Source organism: Vanacampus margaritifer, chromosome 17 (assembly GCF_051991255.1).
Source record: "Vanacampus margaritifer isolate UIUO_Vmar chromosome 17, RoL_Vmar_1.0, whole genome shotgun sequence".
Taxonomy (NCBI): Eukaryota; Metazoa; Chordata; class Actinopteri; order Syngnathiformes; family Syngnathidae; genus Vanacampus; species Vanacampus margaritifer.
Window position 1 is genome coordinate 4112501 of NC_135448.1, and position 19813 is coordinate 4132313.

Consider the following 19813-nt stretch of genomic DNA (forward strand, 5'->3'; position numbering starts at 1 on the left):
AAGATGTCCCCAATAAAATGTTTCAATTTTTCACGACACCCTTCTGCCACTGCTGATTGAAACTGTCAGCAGGTGCAACGCAGAATCCTCAGTCCACCGATGCTCACTGAGAAAGCTGAAAAACAAAAACACGACCATACAGAAACATAAAATAAGGAATATGGCTATCACTAGATTTGTGTCATGATCAGCACGTTGTTAAGATATGTTTGGCAATTCACTCCCCGAGCCCCCACATTCTCTCATATTTTAAAATTTAATAAAACATCACCCAAAAAATTCGTAACAAAGTGGATCAAAGTGTGTTTTTGTTGGAAAGTACCTCAACTGAGCAATCAGTACGCAAAGTCACATTCCCAAGTGAATAAGATAAAAAAAACAATTAAAAAAAAAGATGTGTACTATAGTACCCTGTGTCTTTTCTTACATGCAGTATGTCAAGACTGGCCATCTGGAGTATGTATCTCTTTGAATGACATTAATTTTTTCATTCGTTCATCCATTGTTCGAACCCTAAACTGGTCACCAGCCAATCGGAGAGTGCATGCTCACAGTCACACCTACGGACAATTTAGAGTATCCAATTAACCTACAAGCATGTTTTTGGAATGTGGGAGGAAACCGGAGTACCCTGGGAAAATCCACAACCTATTTGTGAAGCTGATTTGCTCACCAGTCGTCCGTCGTGCCCCCCTACACAGATTTAAAGATAAAGTAATTTCAATACTGAAAAGTCCAACCAACCATCCATAATATCAAATTATCTGGTTCATATATGCGGATCTTGCATATTGTCTTAAAAATGAAATGTGTTATAAAATAGAAATACATGAGGGAGTCATTACTAAACAGTGTTTTGAATGTTTTTATGTTAGTACAGTAGAGTGATAAGTAAAATACATACATCTATCCTTCCTTCTTTTAGTCTTTCCTCTGGTCTCTTGAGGTCTTTCTAATCTGTTTAAATTTAGATGTTTCTGGGGTTGGTAAAAGATTCTGGTTTTGTAACTGTGGATGGAAGGTGGTGTCTGGTTGATGCTGGATTTTACTTTGTTTCATCGTTCTTCGCTTTGATCCTTCCTCTGGTCTCCTGACAACTTCGTGGCTGGTGGGACTCTGAAGTATCCGGTTAAGGTAAAGGGTCTGGAATTTTAATGGGTTTCAGGTGAATTAAAGAGCACAAACTCGCATGCACGCACACGCAAAAAAATTAAAGAAAAAAGAGAGAGAGAGAGAGAGAGAGAGATGATGATGACATGTTGACTCAGGAAGGCTGCTGAATGAATAATATTGAGCTCTCGGAGGGGGGGGGGGGTAAACTACATACTGCTGTTGAAAAGTGCACAGGTTTTCTGTACAAAACTACTTAATACAACACTTTCTGACTCAGTGGAAACAACAGACAGCCCAGTAAATCAGGAGCAAAACTTTATTATACTGTCACCATCCAAGCAATTTGTTAAAATTATGATAAGTGAAACATACTCGAGATGCAGCTAACACTGATGCCAAACTTATTTAGCAAATATTCAAATTATGTTTCAAATCTTGGAGTACTTGGCAACACCTAATCAGCTGAGTGTGTTCGTAACCTTTATAAATCAGCCTGCACTAATAACCGCCACAAAGCTGTTATTTGTTTTGTAACAATTTCAGAGCAATATGAACACAAAATGGCGTACTAGCTCATCAGGGAATGTCAAATTCATAGCACCTTTGTATTTACTTGATGTTGGCAATGGTGTGAAGAAAATGCTCCATACCTTTCTATAACTAGCTACAAGGTCTCTCTCTGACAAACCACAAAATACGGCAACAGCTTGTAGGTAATTCATTAGGCAAGTGAACTGTAAAATATTCATTTTCTACTTCAACAGCCAGATAAATCTCCAGGGAGGGTTTGAGGAGGGCGCTGGTGGAAATAATGCTTATGCACCACGAGGTATCTGCGGCAGCATGATGGTGAGAAGCAGATAAGCTGGGAAGTGTCGTGTTTGGGTGTAGCTGGCAGCGATGGCCAGCCATGCAATTCCCTGCTTGGCTTTAGACCAAGGAGCCAAATCCTGCTCTAGAGCCCTGGATTTCATTTTGCTGGGCTGGGGATGTTGGGTGTAGAAGGGTTAGGGTGGAGGGAATGTGGTGGGGGGTTGGTCAACAATCTTCATTATTGGTAAATCAAAAAGCTGATCCTTACCCAGTTTGCTTGGGTTGTTTTTGTGTATTGTGGCATTACACACGCAAACAGCACCAACATCATTTCATCACTTCAACATGTGACTTACTTTTAAGCAGTGTGAAAAACAGCTACTTACCTGCTTTTCCTTTTATTTACCTTATATTAAATTAATAGATTCCATTATTAAAGGTGCATTGTGCCGTTTAAAAAGGTAATATTAAAGCTTTTTCTACATCATGCATGCTTCACCAATGCCCAGATGAGTACGAAGAACTGACTGTTTTACTCTGACTGCACCTATGAGCTTTTATCTTCCCTTTATTGACCTTTTGCACGTGACGTCAAAACCCTCATGGAACGCCACCTTGGGGACACTGGACAGCAAAAGAGCCACTTGCCTGTATTGTAACCATTGAATCTCATATAGCGTAAAGTCCTTTATCTAATCGATTATCTTATAAAATGGTCACATCTTGCTTTGCGGTCGGTTGTACAGACAGACAAAGGAGTAAACCAAATGTTGCCTTTTATCGCATACCTACTAATGAAGACAAAAGACGTCGAATGATAGCAGCAATCAACAGAAAGGACTGGCAGCCCACAAAGTATTCACGGATTTGCAGCGATAATTTTTTGCGAGGTTAGTAGATAAATGTTGTAATTAGTAGATAAATGTTCATACATTTTACTAGCAAATATACACTCTAACAAAGATTGTAACAGAGGTGTCGAATTGCGAGCCAGATAGTTAGCGTCCACTCCAACTGCACAAACACACTGCTTAGTTTTAAAATGCACCTTCTTCAAAACTATTAAGTGCATTTGACTGTTTAATATTCATGAAATTACCGCATAGCTTCCCACTACAATAGTCATTTATTCCATGCTAGTAAATATAGTAACATAACATCATCACAGCGTTTCAATATAGAACAGACTGTGTAAAAATAAGTCAGTTAGCATGATAAACAAGTTTTACATTTGCATTACGAGGTATATTGTCCCCCGGTGTGAGCGTAGCATCTCGTCCCAGAGACCCAGTCAGCGACAAGCTTTTAAATCAGCCCCGGCGTACGGAGGAGAGACGGCATTGACTACATAATGATATAGGTCGTGCACTGTGAATTCCGGCAAAGTCGGCGATTTGTTTAACTTGTTAAAAACAGCATTCAACAGAAGGTAAGGGCTGTTTTCAAACTAGCGATCTCCAACTAAAGTAAATATCACGCTCTCGACTTAATGTGCAACTTTGACTGACAGGCGACCTTCGGTTGAAATAATAGATTCCATGGCTCTATGGGTAATAATAATTTTTAATTTGTAAAATTACAGTCGCTAAGTCACTAAGTCGCTCCGGGTCACGTCCACTTCCATTCAACAATCATTTTCGCAGTCCGTCATAGGGCAGTCATGTGATCACATGATGTTGGTGCAAATGGTCAATAGTAAAGTGGACCCTCACATTCCACAGTTTCTTTGGGGAGGGGCGGAGTTTTTCTTACCTCATTTAAAGTCATGTCTTCGTTTGTCAACTGTGGCTGTCGCTTTAAGATTGTGCACGCACTCACACCATGAACGAGCCTGACACAGGTGCTGCAGTTACGCTTTGGGCCAGACGTGACAGTCGCTAGTAAAAAAGTGACAAAATGCACAAAGATCCTTTAATTTAAAATTATATATATATATATATATATATATATATATATATATATATAAAATTTTTTGTAGTAGTATCATTGTAATGTGTGATTTCTTTCATTTTAAAAACGATCAATTATGTCTTTCGTGCACGATTTCCATTCAGCATTTTACCCCCAATAATGCCACTGGCTATGTGCATACCAAGGTTATTTTAGTCAACAAAAAAACAAACCAAAACAAAACAAAAAATATTTCATTAACGCAGAAAAGGCTTTTTAAAAAACTAAAACTAACTGAAACTACATTTTATGTTTACAAAACTAACTACAACTATCTATAATTATAGCAAAAATACCCTTCATTTTAGTCTTTGGTAATTAATTTAATACATGAGCCTTTGGGGATGATTTTAAATTTGATTTTAAGTACATTTATTTTAATAATAACGGAAATATAACCATTTGAAAGTGTGTCACACTGAAGTGATGTTTTCATTTTCTGATAAAGGGTTAAATACTAGTGTACACAAGTAATACACTTTAAAAATAAAAAACAAAAACTAATACTGAAACAAACTAAAACCAAACTAAATCCAAGCATTAAAAAAAAACTAAAACTAATAAAAAATGAACATAAAAACTGTGAATCACCTCACCTTCTTCACAAAGATTGTCAAAAAAAGTGTTTTTTAATCAACTCTGCAAGTTTTTGAACTCAAACGGACTTGTTGATAAATTCCAGTCAGGTTTCCGGCCTCATCAGAGTACAGAAACAGCTCTTATTAAAGTACTAAATAATATAAGTTTGAACACTGACACAGGGAAAGTGTTGATGCTTGTCTTATTGGACCTCAGTGCGGCATTTGATATTTGAACTGGAAACTTGGGTGGGTTTAAATGGAACAGTCCCCAAATAGTTCAGATTCTACTTGGAGGAAAGCAGTTACTTTGTGACCATTGGAAATTTTGAATCTGATCGAATCGCCATAACATGGGTCCTACAAGGGTCAGTCCTTAGACCCGTTTTGCTTCGCAAATGTTGGCTATCATGCTTATGGAGATGACACACAGCACTATTTATCAATGTCATCAAATGACAGCAATTCAATTACAATTGTATGAACCAAAATTACCTTATGATTACATTAGATTGAAGTCCCCCCCCCCCCCACCCATATAAATAAATAATAATAATCTTGACAATAATATGGTCCATTTTGTTTAATATTGTGTTAGTGGATAAATTAGTTAAGCAGCAAAATCCAGCCGTTTTTATCCATCTCAGGGGCACCCAGCTCAGCTTCAGAAAAAACGTGAGCTGTGATTGGTTATTGACTGAGTCCTGAGCAACATTGATGTCATCTTCAGTCGACAGCAGGTAGCACAATGGCCGCCCCCTGAGATGGATAAAAAATGGCATAACGGCAAACGAGTAACTCATATTCCACAAATGTAATATTAATCAGAATGCCATATTTAGACTAGAGAGGTCACATATCACATATTATTGTCAAGAAATCTTTAAGGGTGACTTCTACTTTAAGTTAAATCAAAACAGAACAGGTAATTGTTTTGGACAATAACATGACATGACTGCTGTTAGAAAACACCTAGAGTCACTGTCTCTAGAAACTTAAACCAAGTTCAAAATCTTGGGGTGCTAATAGACTCAGACCTACTAGCAATGACATTGCATCAATAACTAAAACAGACTTTAACCAGTTGAAAACATATCCAGACTGAAGGACTGTATGTCCCAAGCAGATCAAGTGATAGAAACTTATCCCAGCTTCTATCTCCAGTAGACTCGATTATTGTACCGGTCTTTTGACTGTACTCTCTCAAAAAAGCACCAGACAGTTGCAACAAGTATTGAAAGGTTTCTTTGTTTTTGTTTTTTACCCCGTGGCATTATTAACTCATTTGCTCCCCAAAACGTTTAAATACGTTCTATTTCAAATATTACCATGCTCCCAAAGACATATTCATTTGTGTTTTTCTCAAATCCAGCGTAAATCATCTAAACAAAGCAGAGCAAACATAGCATTATATGATATATAATGACATACTCCAGACCTAATCCTGTGATTAATAAACGCCTGTTTAGCATTTACCGAATATAGTATATTTTTAAGAAAGGAGTAAAGAAGTAGCTGAATACCTTTTTAAAGGTGGCTGGCTAGAGAAGTTACATTCTATCCAAGCACACAGGGTTTTGTTAAGGCAGTGAACCTGAGAAAATTACAAAGATAAGAAGAAGAGTTATTTTTGGTAAGTTTTTGTTTCAAATGCTTCTATGTGGTATACAAGAAAAACACTCAGTGTAATATTTCATATTTATGAAGCATCTGCATGGAAGAGATAAGCTTTTCAAATAAGGCAGCCATAAAAAAGCCTTATCCTCACTAAATATGATAATCACTCCACATATTGCCTTAATTTAAAAATTTACTGTGTGAGTTGGACATTTCTTCTATTGGAGGGATGAAAGGAAATATACCCATCTATTTTCTTTACCAACTATCCTCACTAGGACTTGGGTGAGCTGGAGAGTAGAATAAAATCCTAACGAGAAAGAAAAGACATGGAAAAAAGGGCCGAAGGGAAAACATATTAATACAACAAAGTTAACAAAAGCGCACATCATGATGTGTTTTATGAGGATTGTATTCACTACCGTGTCTTCAATGCTTTCACTTTTGAATATATGAGAGACGAACAAATATGTTTTCAATCTTTTTGTTGTGTTGGAAGAAGCAATTCTTTTCAAGTAAAAGGGCTCAAGTCCAAGTGAAGTCACAAGTCATTGTTGTCAAAGTCCAAGTCGAGTTGCAAGTCTTTTTACATTTTGTCAAGTCTAAAGTCGTCAAATTTATGACTCAAGTCCACACCTCTGGTGTGAGCTACATTCAAGTGATTAATTGGATCCCAATTATGCTCTTTCTTTCTTCATTCATTCAGTATTCATTCCTTGAATGAATAGTGCAACGTGCAGAAGAAAAAAGTATTCTTGAAAAACTACTGCACAAGGAACAAAGATAAATAAACACTAATATGATTACTAATTTTTATATTACTGCTAAACTTTGTTCTTTGTGCATTCATTGCCGATAATTTTGCTTTGCACTTTGTGTTTTTTAATACTGTATTGTTTGCATTATTTATACCTTATGTATTAAAGTCATGTGTCCTTAGGCAAGACACTTCACCCACCTTGCCTCACACTGGTGTACGGGTGGTGGTAGTCGGAGGGGCCTTAGGTGCACACTGGCAGCCACACGTCCATCAGCCTTCCCCAGGGTAGCTCTGGCTACATACAGTACATTGTTTACCAACACCAGCGTGTGAAAAATTCAGTATTTTAGACTTCAGTTCAATTCAACAAATGAATTGGAATTTAAATTGACTCCACCCCACAGGGTGTTGAATTGAATTAGAAATTTAATTGGAGTAAATAAAATTGAATTTAGTGCAATTCGGTGAAATTCATTCACATAATTCATCACATACTGTATCAGTGACAACGAGACTTTTAACATACATTTTACAAAGGCTAACATTAAGTACTAACCCTTAGCAATACATCTCTACGTATTTCGAAAAAATGAAACGAAATAATGCTTTAATAGTTAGCTGTGGGGTGGTCATTGGGAATCACGGGAGTTTACAGAACGGCCAGTAAAGCTTTGTTGTTAAATAAACTTTAATTTAAGTAGAATTTCAATTCTAATCCGAATTGGATTTCCAATTCTGCTTCATGTTTGCCACATCAATTCAAAATCAAGAATTGATTTGGAATTTATAGGCCATTCTCAATTCAATTCTGAATTTTGCCCAGCTCCAGTGAACAATGTATCTATTGTAAGAGCTTTGCGTATGTGAACTCAAAAGGCAAAGCACCATATAAATCAGATGCATTTTTATAATTAATAATTTGTAAAATGTTATACCTTCATTTATTTATACCCATTCTCTTTTGCTCATTTGTTTGAAATTCATAATGTTGTTTTGCTATTAGTTATTTATATATTGAAGAATCTCATCTCTTTGTTTATACCACTTATACTTCCCAGGATCACGGAAAGGTTCTAAATGTAACTTTTTTGATCAACACCCAATGTGAATTTTCCACCAGCCTTTTTTTTGTTTTACTTTAGTTTTATTCTAGCCTCGAAACCAGACTAATCGCTGTAAACAGTGTATGAGTCTGGTCACTGTCGGTGTCCAGCACATTTCTGAGGCGGGTCAAACTTTATCAAACGGACAATAAAAAGATCCAATCAGTGAAGAGCAGACGTGACCTCATAAAAGAGGAACATATCAGACCCTCCAGGATTTCGCAGTGTTGCGATCGCAATTTAATGCAAAATCAAGAAAACCTTGCAAAATCGCACTTACCTGCAACTTTGTCCAAACGCCCCAACTTTCCCGCAACAAATATATTTAGAAAATTCACATTTCACTTCAGTTTTGTTTTTTTTCGCCTGAAATGGCTCTGCGGGCGGTCAACTTGAAATAGTAGTGGTAGTAACTCAAGAAGAAGAAATAAGTCACGAAGAAGAAAACCCCACGTCAAAGCTCAACTCTCGAAGAAGATAGATACACATCACACCTTTTTTTATTGTACGCTAGGGAACATAGATATCTATGCTAGTAAATGTGTTGACATTGACAGCAGAGAAAATGAGAAGCATTTACCACCTAAAAGCTGGGATAGGCGCCAGCATGCCCGCGACCCTCGTGAGTATAAGCAATTTGGAAAATGGATGGATGCAATCATGGCAAATGACCGCAATGTAAAAGTCTTCCTTCGACAAGCATTTTACGAGTGCCAAACACGTGAAAAGTGTTTAAAGAAATATGCAGTATTTCAAATCACACTCAAGGAGATGATTAGTGATGAGCATGACAGTTCTTTTAGGTGAACTGAATCATTAGAATCGGTTAATTAAAAAGAACCATTCAAAAGATTTGTTCAACAAATCGTTGTATGTTCAGTAAAAACCCGCACCTGTCCGACGCTGGCTGCTGATTGGTCGTTTGCGAAGATTGATAACATGAGCGTGACTGAGCTCCAATGAACTGAGAAAAGAACAAATCACTTCAGGAAGTGATCCGTTCACTGAAAAGATGAGTTCTTTTGGAACAAAACGGTCGTGAACGACACAACACTAGAGACAAGGGAGTCGAGGTCTGTCGGAAGCACCAAACGAATTCATGTGAAAACAAGTGAGTAGTTATACAACATTTGTATGTGAATGATGCATGTTTAGCCTAGAGTTGGACAGTTTTCTGACATACCATTTAACATGTCTTTAAATGTGTAGAATTATAAACTTAAGATATATCGCCATATTCTCTTAATTGAAAGTGTAAAAAAAGTATGTTTTTCAGAGAGATCAAGTGGAAGCTGATGATTTTGAGGAGGAAAGGGAGTAGTAGTTATGGCAATGATTTTGGCCATTAAGCACTGCATATTTCATAGCATTGGCAATATATTTTATATAGTTTGATTAATAATGCGCATATGCACCTGTAAGAAAATTTGCACTTTTGATTTTAAGAAATTATTTGGACTTTACCAAGTTATGTGAACTTGTTGTTCAATGATGATCTTTTCAGTTTGCAAGCTAAAAAAAATGTTTACACTTTAAAATGAAAATGTGTTAATTTATGCTACCTATTTTCAATAAAGATTACAGACGCTCCCCTACTTACGAACATTCGAGTTGCGAACAACGGTACATACGAACATTTCTGCGCGTACAGTATGTCGAATAATGTTTGGAAAGAAATGCTGTAAGTTAGATTTTGTATTGCGCGTAGTGCTTCTTTCCGCCGCTAATACCGACGATTGGCGCTGTGAGAGCTCATTGGAGGCTGAGCAACGTGGCGAGGAGGAGGAGGAAGAAGAAATGCCGGTCCCCATGAAGCAGGAAATAACTTTTGAAGCCGATTCCAGCGACGACGAAGAATCTCTCATGATATAAAATCCTCCTCTTCCTCCATCATCTCCTTAAGCATCGAGTACATCCTCCAAAAGTAAGTTAAACTTCATTTTATTTATCTTATTACGTACATGTACATACTGTGTGTGTGTGTGTCTCGCTCTCTCTCTCTAACATACGTAGTACAGTACAGTACTGTACGTATTCTCTCCATTTTATTAATTTTTTTTCAGTACAAACCAATGCAGGTTACTTGTACAAGCCTTAAACATACTTATATAAACCTTCAATATACTTATATAGGCTTTAAACATAAATTATAATACAAAATATAGCACTGAAGCAACTTACGAACAAATTCACCTTACGAACGATCGTCCGGAACGTAACTCGTTCGTAAGGTGGGGAGCGTCTGGTTACATATTTGAAAATATCTGTTGCTTTTCCAAACACCTCTTGTAAAAATCCATTTAAAATTTGCAGAAAAGGTGTTTGAGCAACAACAACAAAAATCACAACTTTTATCGCAACTTTTAGAAAAATTGGCCGCAAAATCAGGCATTTTAGCCTACATTGATCATAGAAAATGCCTGTGAAATCCTGGAGGGAATAACATATGGTGGAGGGATGGAGTGATGGAGGGTGATGTCATACTTGTCCTCGTGGATATGTTCGACACAATTGGGATAGAAACTGAAAAACAAAACAAAAAACAAGAAGAGGCCGGTTTCGAGCACAGCCCAAACTCCAGCTCAGACTCCAAGAAAACTGAAAAAACAAAGTGTTAAACTAGCACATGTACTCATCAGCGCACCTTACACAAGCTTGACACAGAGGCTGCAGTTACGCAGAGTTGTCCAGAGATGGCAGTCGCAAATAAAAAAGTGACCAATTCCACAAGGCTTTGCCTGCGAGGACACGTTCTTTTTTTCATTTGTGACGGGTGCGTATCACCACCTGGCTGGTGTTGAATTTAGTCAATCCTAACTGACTTTAGGCAAGAGGTGGGGTACACTCTGAACTGCTTGATAGCCAATTGCAGAGCACAAATAGACAATCATATCAAATGGATTTTTTAAGGTTTTATTATTAAATAAATTAACACACACGCACTTCATGATTAAATTGAATCATTATCACTAAATAAATGAAAAAAATAGGTGTATTCATGTAAAAAATGTTTTTGCTTATAAAATGCCTTTATTAAATCATTCTACATAGTGCAAAAAATTATAAATACAAAAGAGCAAACGTAACTACGTATAATTGAACTTTTACGACTTTCAGCTTTCAACTTTTCTCTCCTGAGAACATTTTAAGTGAAACAATCGAGAATCATTCCAAAACGCACTAAACCTATTCCTTTTCCCATTTATCTTTGCTAATTAAAATATGGCAAACAAAAGACAAATAGCACACTAATAACTTGTCTAGCTTGGCATTGAGAAACAAATGTATATGCTTTTAGTTGATTTTTGTTTCTTGCAGAGGACAGATGTTGCTACAATTCAGTTGCCAGCGTCAGCAGTAACAGTTGCATTACACACACTGACACCTTCACTATTATTATGTTGAAATGCTTGTATTTATTCTTTCTGTTGGACGGACGGCTGCCTGTGCTGGTTGTTTGTGGAACCAGCACAATACTTGCAGACACCACACTATGCCTTTGTATTGTCAATAAAATTTAAATGTGTCCAGATTTTACTCCTTTTCCTGTTGTCACTCATTTTGTTACTAAAATTCTTAACAGTGTGTTCTTGATGTTTTTCCTTGTGACCCAGCTTACAACCACTAGCTGACCATTGGTTTTTACTTCTAAGTGCCGTTTTGTTGGAGACAAACAAATCACTAGCAAATTAATGTGTGTAGGTCAAACTGAGAGGACCTTAACCGGCTAAAGACAGGATTCAAATTGTAACTTTGGGGACCTCTCTAAACATTCTAGGCTCTACAGTCTACACATACACACACAGATCGGACAGTATTAAAAAAAATGTTAATCTCACTGAAGACAGCGAAAAGTTGTGGTTCTCTTCTTTAACTTATATACGCCGCACACTGTATCATATTGTTCTGCATGACTGTAATCCAGTAACAGTTTAACAAATACAAGCACACTAAGGAATCATGTCCTGTGGTCTGATGAGACCAAGACCAACGTATTTGGCTCAGATGATTTCAAGTATGTGTTCCAGCAGCCAGATGAGGAGCAAAAAGACAAATGTCTGAAAAAAAATACCAATATGCATCTAAAATGATGACATTAAAGGACTAACTCTGTTTATTAAGGGTGTACAATTGTCTTGACACATGGGGTGCGATACAATTCAATGACTTCCATTTTAAAGTATAGCTATAGCTACAGCAATAGATAAAACCACAACATGCGGTGGGTGTATTTGTTGACTTATGTAAAGCATTTCATGCCATAAATCGCTTGCTACTCTATGGAATGAGAGGTGTTGCATTTCAATGGTTGAATAGTTATTTAAATAATAGGTTTCAATATGTAAAAAATAAAGAATGTTGAATCACAACTGAAAAGAGTATCCTGTGGTATTCCACAGGATTCGGTATTGGGCCCTAAGTTATTTATAATTTACTTAAATGATATTTACATTGGGCAGCACGGTGGCTGACTGGTTAGCACGTCCGCCTCCCAGTGCAGAGGACGTGAGATCAAGTCCGGGCTTCGGCCTTCCTGGGTGGAGTTTGCATGTTCTCCCCGTGCTTGCGTGGATTTTCACCGGGTACTCCGGTTTCCTCCCACATTCCAAAGACATGCATGGCAGGTTAATTGAACACTCCAAATTGTCCATAGGTGTGATTGTGAGTATGGTTGTTCGTCTCTGTGTGCCCTGCGATTGGCTGGCAACCAGTTCAGGGTGTACCCCGCCTACTGCCCGAAGCCAGCTGGGATAGGCTCCAGCACCCCCATGACCCTAGTGAGGAAAAGCGGTCAAGAAAATGGATGGATGGATGGATGGATGGATATTTACATTGTTTCATATATATTACAATTTGTAATGTTCGCTGATGATACAAATTTATTTTGCTCATTGGAAAAGTAAAACAACGCTTACGTTTGTAATGACAGTGAGACCTTGGGCCTCATTTATAAAACTGTGCGTGAGCGCCTACGTACAAAAGTACTTACAAACAAAACTCAAACTTAACGTACGCAGAAAAAAGAGATTTATAAAACCATGCATAGACACACATTATACACACACTTGCACGCAATTTCCCTTTATAAATGCCACACGCCCCAACCGTTGTGCGCAGCTGATTCCACGCTGTTCCCCGCCCTAAGTCTGCCTATTTTACCCCATGTTAGGAAATGCAAATCTACTCATTAATGGATTTGCGTATTCATAAGCAGCCCGTGACGGCGATCATCAAATCAAAACAATGGATGATGGAAAGGGAAAGGCATGAAAAAAGGTTCACTTCACCATGATGTAGGCTACATTGAATTTTTGTGTGAATAATAAAAATAAAAAAAAGATTAAAAAAATACAAAGATGTACATTATGAAACCCTCAATACAGAGGTCGAGTCACGGAAGGCCGTGATTTTTGGCTGCATGGTGCACAGCGGCAAAAAAAGAAAAAGAAAAGAAAAATACAATAATAATAATAATAATAAAAATTTGGTATGATACAAAGGTGAGCATAAAGAAATAATTTCACCAATCTTATTGTCTTTACTTAATGCACTATAGGGAAATTGATTTGTAACTGCAGAGGCAAAAATTAGCCGATCCATAGGCTGCCTTGTTATTATGGGACTGCTGCGTAGCAAAGCTACTGCTTGCGAAGCAAAGCAGGCACATATTACTATCCTAAGAAAATTGGGTTTATTATTTCTGATAAATTTTATTATATTCTCTTGCACATATTTTTCCGCAAAAATGCGGCCCGTACCGTAGATCACACCGGCACAAATGAAGTATCAAGCGTTTCTCATACATTTCAGTTGAATGTGTGTGTGTGATGTCTCCAACATGTTAAAGTCCAATGTGTGTGCGTGAATGTGCATGTTTCTTAAAGCGACAGTAAGATACTTTTAGTTTATGTTGATTATGGTTAACTTCCACCTTTCTTGACCGATTCCAATCGTTTAAATTTTAAACTATTCAGCTCATTTATATATTTTTTAAATAAATTTTTTTAAAAAGCACAACATTATTATTATTTTTTTAATGCAATGGAATCCACTGCTATCTAAATAGTGCTTTTTTATTACAAGTGCTACTACTAAAAGTCCTACTACTACTACTATTGCTAAAAGTATTACATGTGTCTTTCCACCTTGCAAGAGTCAGCAGTCCCATTCAAAATTTCCGCATAAATTTTTCTAGTTATTATTAGTATCTATTATTATTCCCAATGTGTAGCTTATGGATCTTCATTGAACATCACCACGGCTGTGTGGACTGCTTATGACAGACTTTATTGCCGGATTTATTTCCTTTATTTATTTATTTGCAGGACATAACGTCAAGCTCCTTAGCAAAGATGCTTGTACCTGACTGTATTCTTGTGTCAATATAATAGTTTTATGTAGCCTTTTATACTGCAATGACATTTGTGCCGACGGGCGGGTGAAATTACTATAGGCGCATAAATTGTTGCGCAACGCGATGATGTAATGCGTGCAGTATTTGTCTTGATAGATTACATGGATTTTGTAATCTATTGCGTGTTCAAGTAAATCATAAATGAGATCGATGAAGAAGTTCCTTGCAAGTTTTTATTTTAAAAGCTTTTAAAAGACACAAAATCAAGTTCACTCGAAAGTTGAATGAAAAGCTCCAAGAGTGTGTTGGATTGTGAATCTTTAGCATCTTTATACAAAAAGGTCTTACATTGGGACCTGCCCCAGCCCTCCTTTGAATCCTTAGCAGAGTTGTGACATAAAACAGGTACAGTCCATATCTTAGTTACTTCCCGACTGGAGTTTTTGATGTAGACAGGCTCTTGCCCTCTGAACCCTATTAGATTTTTACGACAGGATGACCCGATGACCAGAAACGCTGATAGTATTTTTAAACATCCTCTTCAGATGAGTCGACAGAAACCTTTTAGCCAACTCCTTTGTTACGGAAAGAGAGAGGACAGAGTTCAAACAGAGATCAAATAAATCATTATCACATCCTCAATACATCTGGTGATTGAGTTAATATAGTAATATCTATTTCTACACATGTATAACTAAATTCAAAACAGTTAAGATATAAATTGAAACAGTTAAATGTCAACAGTCTACATAAGTTGTCATTAATATGCTTTTTTAAGATAGGTGATGAATGAGAGAAGAGAGCGTTTAAAATGTTCAATTAAGTTCATTCATGTGCTTTCTGCTCCTCGATGTACTTGTGTCATCGGAGCAAGTCTGGAGCAAAACAAATATTAATGTGACCCAACATCCAGCATACATGGCATTTGAGGAATTGAAATGCACCACAAAGCTGTTTGTGTCACTGTTCTCCCATGTCTCCAGAATGTGCGGATTGCGTACGGTAGGTCCAGAGTTTGTTTTCTATAAATACCAACTTTGGCGCAGAAATGTTCATACGCAGAGTTTTGGCCTCATTTTGATCGTACGCAAGCTTTATAAATGAGGCCCCTGGAGGGGCGTGTTTGGAAGGAACGGCCCTTCCGATCAGAACCCGACTGGCGTTCTGTTATTGGACACAGATTGTCCATAACAAACACCATGTTCAAACATAGTGCTGTCCATATGTGCACGTGAAGAGAGGGGCGGAGCTGTCAACTGATCACCACGTGGAGGTGTGTTGGCTCCGATGGTGGGGAAAGTTGTCGGTCAGACCTGGCAGACCTAAACGTACTGTGAGGGTTTGCTTGGAACGTCTGATGGAATCCCGTGTCAGAAAGTTTTTCAACGCCCACCTCTGGCAGAACTTCTCTCGTGTCCCGGAAGAGGCGGGGGACATTGACTCCGAGTGGACCATGTTCCGCGCCTCCATTGTTGAGGCGGCTGGTCGGAGCTGTGGCCGTAAGATAGTTGGTGCCTGTCCTGTCCTCGAACCCACTGGTGTCCGGATGCCGTCAAGCTGAAGAAGGAGTTCTATTGGTCCATATTGGCCTGTGGGATTCCGAAGGCAGCTGACAGGCAGCTGACAGTCTGGCCAAGCGGAATGCAGCTTCAAATCGATGTCAGACTCGGACATGCGAGGAGTTCGGTGAGGCCATGGAAAACGACTTCCGGATGGCTTCGAGGAAATTCTGGTCCAACATCCGGCATTTCAGGAGAGGAAAGCAGTGCACCATAAACACAAGTACAACGAAAATGTGGATGATTTGCCCTTGTCAGTGCAATAAGAAATGAGTAAAAATACAAGTTAAAAAATAAAATAGATTAACAAAATAGAATAATAAAATAGAATAATAAAATATGTGAGTATGGTTGTTTGTCTCTGTGTGCCCTGTGATTGGCTGGCAACCAGTTCAGGGTGTACCCTGCCTACTGCCCGAAGCCAGCTGGGATAGGCTCCAGCACCCCCGCGACCCTTGTGAGGAAAAGCGGTCAAGAAAATGGATGGATGGATGAATAATAAAATAGAATAATAAAATAGAATAATAAAATATCTAGATATCTACAGTATAAACAATGTACACAGAGGTAGGAATAATGGTAAATGACATGTTATTTGTATTGCACACACACATATTGCACATTTGCATGATGAATGATATATTGCACATGATTGCACAGATTGCAGTCAGTGTTTATGGGCGTCAAGGGGCGTTTTGGCTTTGGGACAAAAGCTATTTAGAAGTCTGTTTTTGACTTTATGCACCTGTAGCGCCTACCTGTCCCCCAGGAAGACAGGTAGGACAGTCCTTGGTGTGTCATCTGGAAGGAAAGGAGATAAGGAGACTTGGTGGTGGAATGAGGAGGTGCAGAAATGGATCCAGAGAAAGAGGTTAGCTAAGAAGTGGGACACTGAGATGACTGAAGAAAGAAGACAGGAGTACAGGGAAATGCAGCGTAGGGTGAAAGTAGAAGTGGCAAAGGCCAAACAAGGGGCTTACAAAGACGTGTATGCTAGGTTGGATAGTAAGGAGGGAGAGAATGATCTTTACAGGTTGGCAAGGCAAAGAGACAGAGATTAGAAGGATGTGCAAAAGGTTAGGGTAGTAAAGGATAGGGATGAAAGTGTGTTGACAGATGCCAGTAGTGTGATGCGAAGATGGAAAGAGTACTTTGAAAAGTTGATGAATGAGGAAATGAGACAACGAAAAGTAGAAGAGGTGACTGTTGTGGACCAGGAAGTAGCAAAGATTAGTAAGTATGAAGTGAGAAGAGCATTGGAGAGGATGAAGTGTGGAAAGACACTTGGTCCTGATGATATACAGTATATATGGAGGTATGGAAGTGTCTTGGAGAGTTAGCAGTAGAATTTCTGACTGGGTTGTTGAACAGGATCTTAGATAGTGAGAAGATGCCTGAGGAATAGAGGAGAAGTGTGCTGGTGCCCATTTTTAAGAACAAGGGAGACGTGCAGAGTTGTGGCAACTACAGAGGAATAAACCTAATGAGCCACACAATGAAGCTATGGGAGTAGTTGAATCGAAAATCGAAGTGAATCTGCTGAGACAACTGGAGGTGTAAATGTCCATAAGGTGTCATGTCTGGGAAGATCTGGCTTTGGTTGAGGGCCCTGAGTGGGTTCCAGCCCTTCCGCGGGTTAACCAATCCGGGCCCTCAGCCACTTGTGCCTGGCCCCAGGTGTGACTAGTCCCCCAATTAGTGTGGGTGTATTTAATTGCCGGGTGGTGATCAGTCGGCGTGAGATCATTGCCGTTTGTCACGGTCACCCCCGGAGTGCGTTCTGTCATTTTGATTTGATTTTGGACAGTAAAATACGTCAGTCTAACCCGCACTCCTGCTGTGGTTCTCCTGCCTCCCTGCATTTTGGGTCCTCTACTCCACACGCCGACAGACATAGGGTTAGACTACACCGTGACATAAGGGAGAGGAGAGGGCAGCCAATGATCCTCTCTGCTGTCCTGACCACCCTCTGCAGTCTCTCCTTGTCTGCAATGGTGCAGCTGCCGTACCATACTGTAATGCAGTAGGTCAACTGGCTTTCAACAGATGAGCGGTAGAAAGTCCACAGCAGGTAGGTGGAAAGGTTGTGCTTCCTGATGACTCGCAGGAAGAGCAGCCTCTGCTGGGCCTTCTTGATGGTTGAAGTAATGTAATTTGACCAGGAGATGTCAGCGGTGATGCCAAGAAATACTTCGAAGACCTCCTCAATTCCACCGACACGCCTTCCTTTGAGGAAGGAGAGTCTGGGGAGTCTGAGGTGGGCTCTCCTATCTCTGGGGTCTAAGTCACTGAGGTGGTTGGAAAGCTCCTTGATGGCAGGGCCCCAGGGGTGGATGAGATCTGCCCAGAGTTGCTAAAGGCTCTGGATGTTGTGGAACAGTGGAACAGTAGACCAGCTCTAAACCCTTGGCAGGGTCCTCGAGGGTGCATGGTAGTTCTCCAACCAGTCTACATGTGTTTTGTGGATTTGGAGAAGGCGTTCAACCGTGTACCTCGGGAGTCCTGTATGGGGTGCTTCGGGAGTACGGGGTACGGAACCCCCTGATACGGGCTGTTCGGTCCCTGTACGATCAGTGTCAGAGTTTGGTCCGCATTGCCGGCAGTAAGTCGGATTTGTTTCCGGTGAGGGTTGGAATCCGCCAAGACTGCCCTTTGTCACCAATTCTGTTCATGACTTCTTTACAGAATTTCTAGGCGCAGCCGGAGCGTTGAGGGGCCACAGTTTTGCATCTCTGCTTTTTGAAGATGACGTGGTGCTCTCACTAGAGTGGTTTGTAGACGAGTGTGAAGCGGTTAGGATGAATATCAGCACCTCCAAATTCAAGACCGTGGTCTTCAGTCAGAAGAGGGTGGCGTGCTCTCTCCGGGTCGGCCCCAAGTGGAGTTTAAGTATCTTGGGGTCTTGTTCACCAGTAAGGGCAGGATGGAGCGGGAGATCGACAGGCGGATTGGTGCAGCATCTGCAGTGATGCAGGCTCTGTATCGGTCTCTTGTGGTAAAGAACGAGTTAAGCCAAAAGGCGAAGCTCTCGATTTACCAATCGATCTACGTTCCTACACTAACCTATGGTCACGAGCTGTAGGTCGTGACCGAAAGAACAAATCCCGGATACAAGCGGCCAAAAGGAGTATCCTCCACAGGGTGTCCGGGCTCTCCCTTAGCGATAGGGTGAGAAGCTTGGTCATCCGGGAGTGACTCAGGGTCGAGCCTCTACACCTCCGTGTGGAGAGCAGCCAGTTGAGGTGGCTCGGGCATCTGGTTTGGATGCCTCGTGTACGCCTCCTTGGAGAGGTGCATGTCCCACTGGTGGTAGGCCTCGGGGACGACCCAGGACATGCTGGAGAGACAATGTCTCACGGCTGGCCTGGGAACGCCTTAGGATCATGCCGGAGTAGCTGGTTGAAGTGGCTGGAGAGAGGGAAGTCTGGGCTTCCCTCCTAGAGCTGCTGTCCCCGTGACCTGACCCCTGATAAGCGGTAATAAATGGATGGATGGAAAAGTAAAACAAGCATGGAACAACTAATAAAACTGTAGAAAGGGAACTGATAAAAATGGTTTGATTGCAATAAATTATCATTAGGTATTTTGTAAATGTAGGATTTAAGATATATCTCTCCAATAAAAAACAAATCGATCTGTACCTTGATATATTTTTAAATGGAACAATTTGATTCTGTTCGAGTCGATTTACTTACATCTTTTAAATCAAAACAGATTTTCTGATTCAAATCCATTTTTGTTTCAACTCTGTTTAGTGAGCTGTCATCAATGTGCTATGAACACCATAGTCCCTCAAATTAATCACCCAATGAATTCAATCCCTTAATATACACTGGCGTAGATTACACTAGCTAGCAATACAAGTACTTCTGTGAATTAGTTGCAATTCTTAACTCCTCTGCCAATGTGTGTGTGGTGCAGTAGTGTGACTGATACAAATAACAGTGTTTTGAGCCACAATCAAA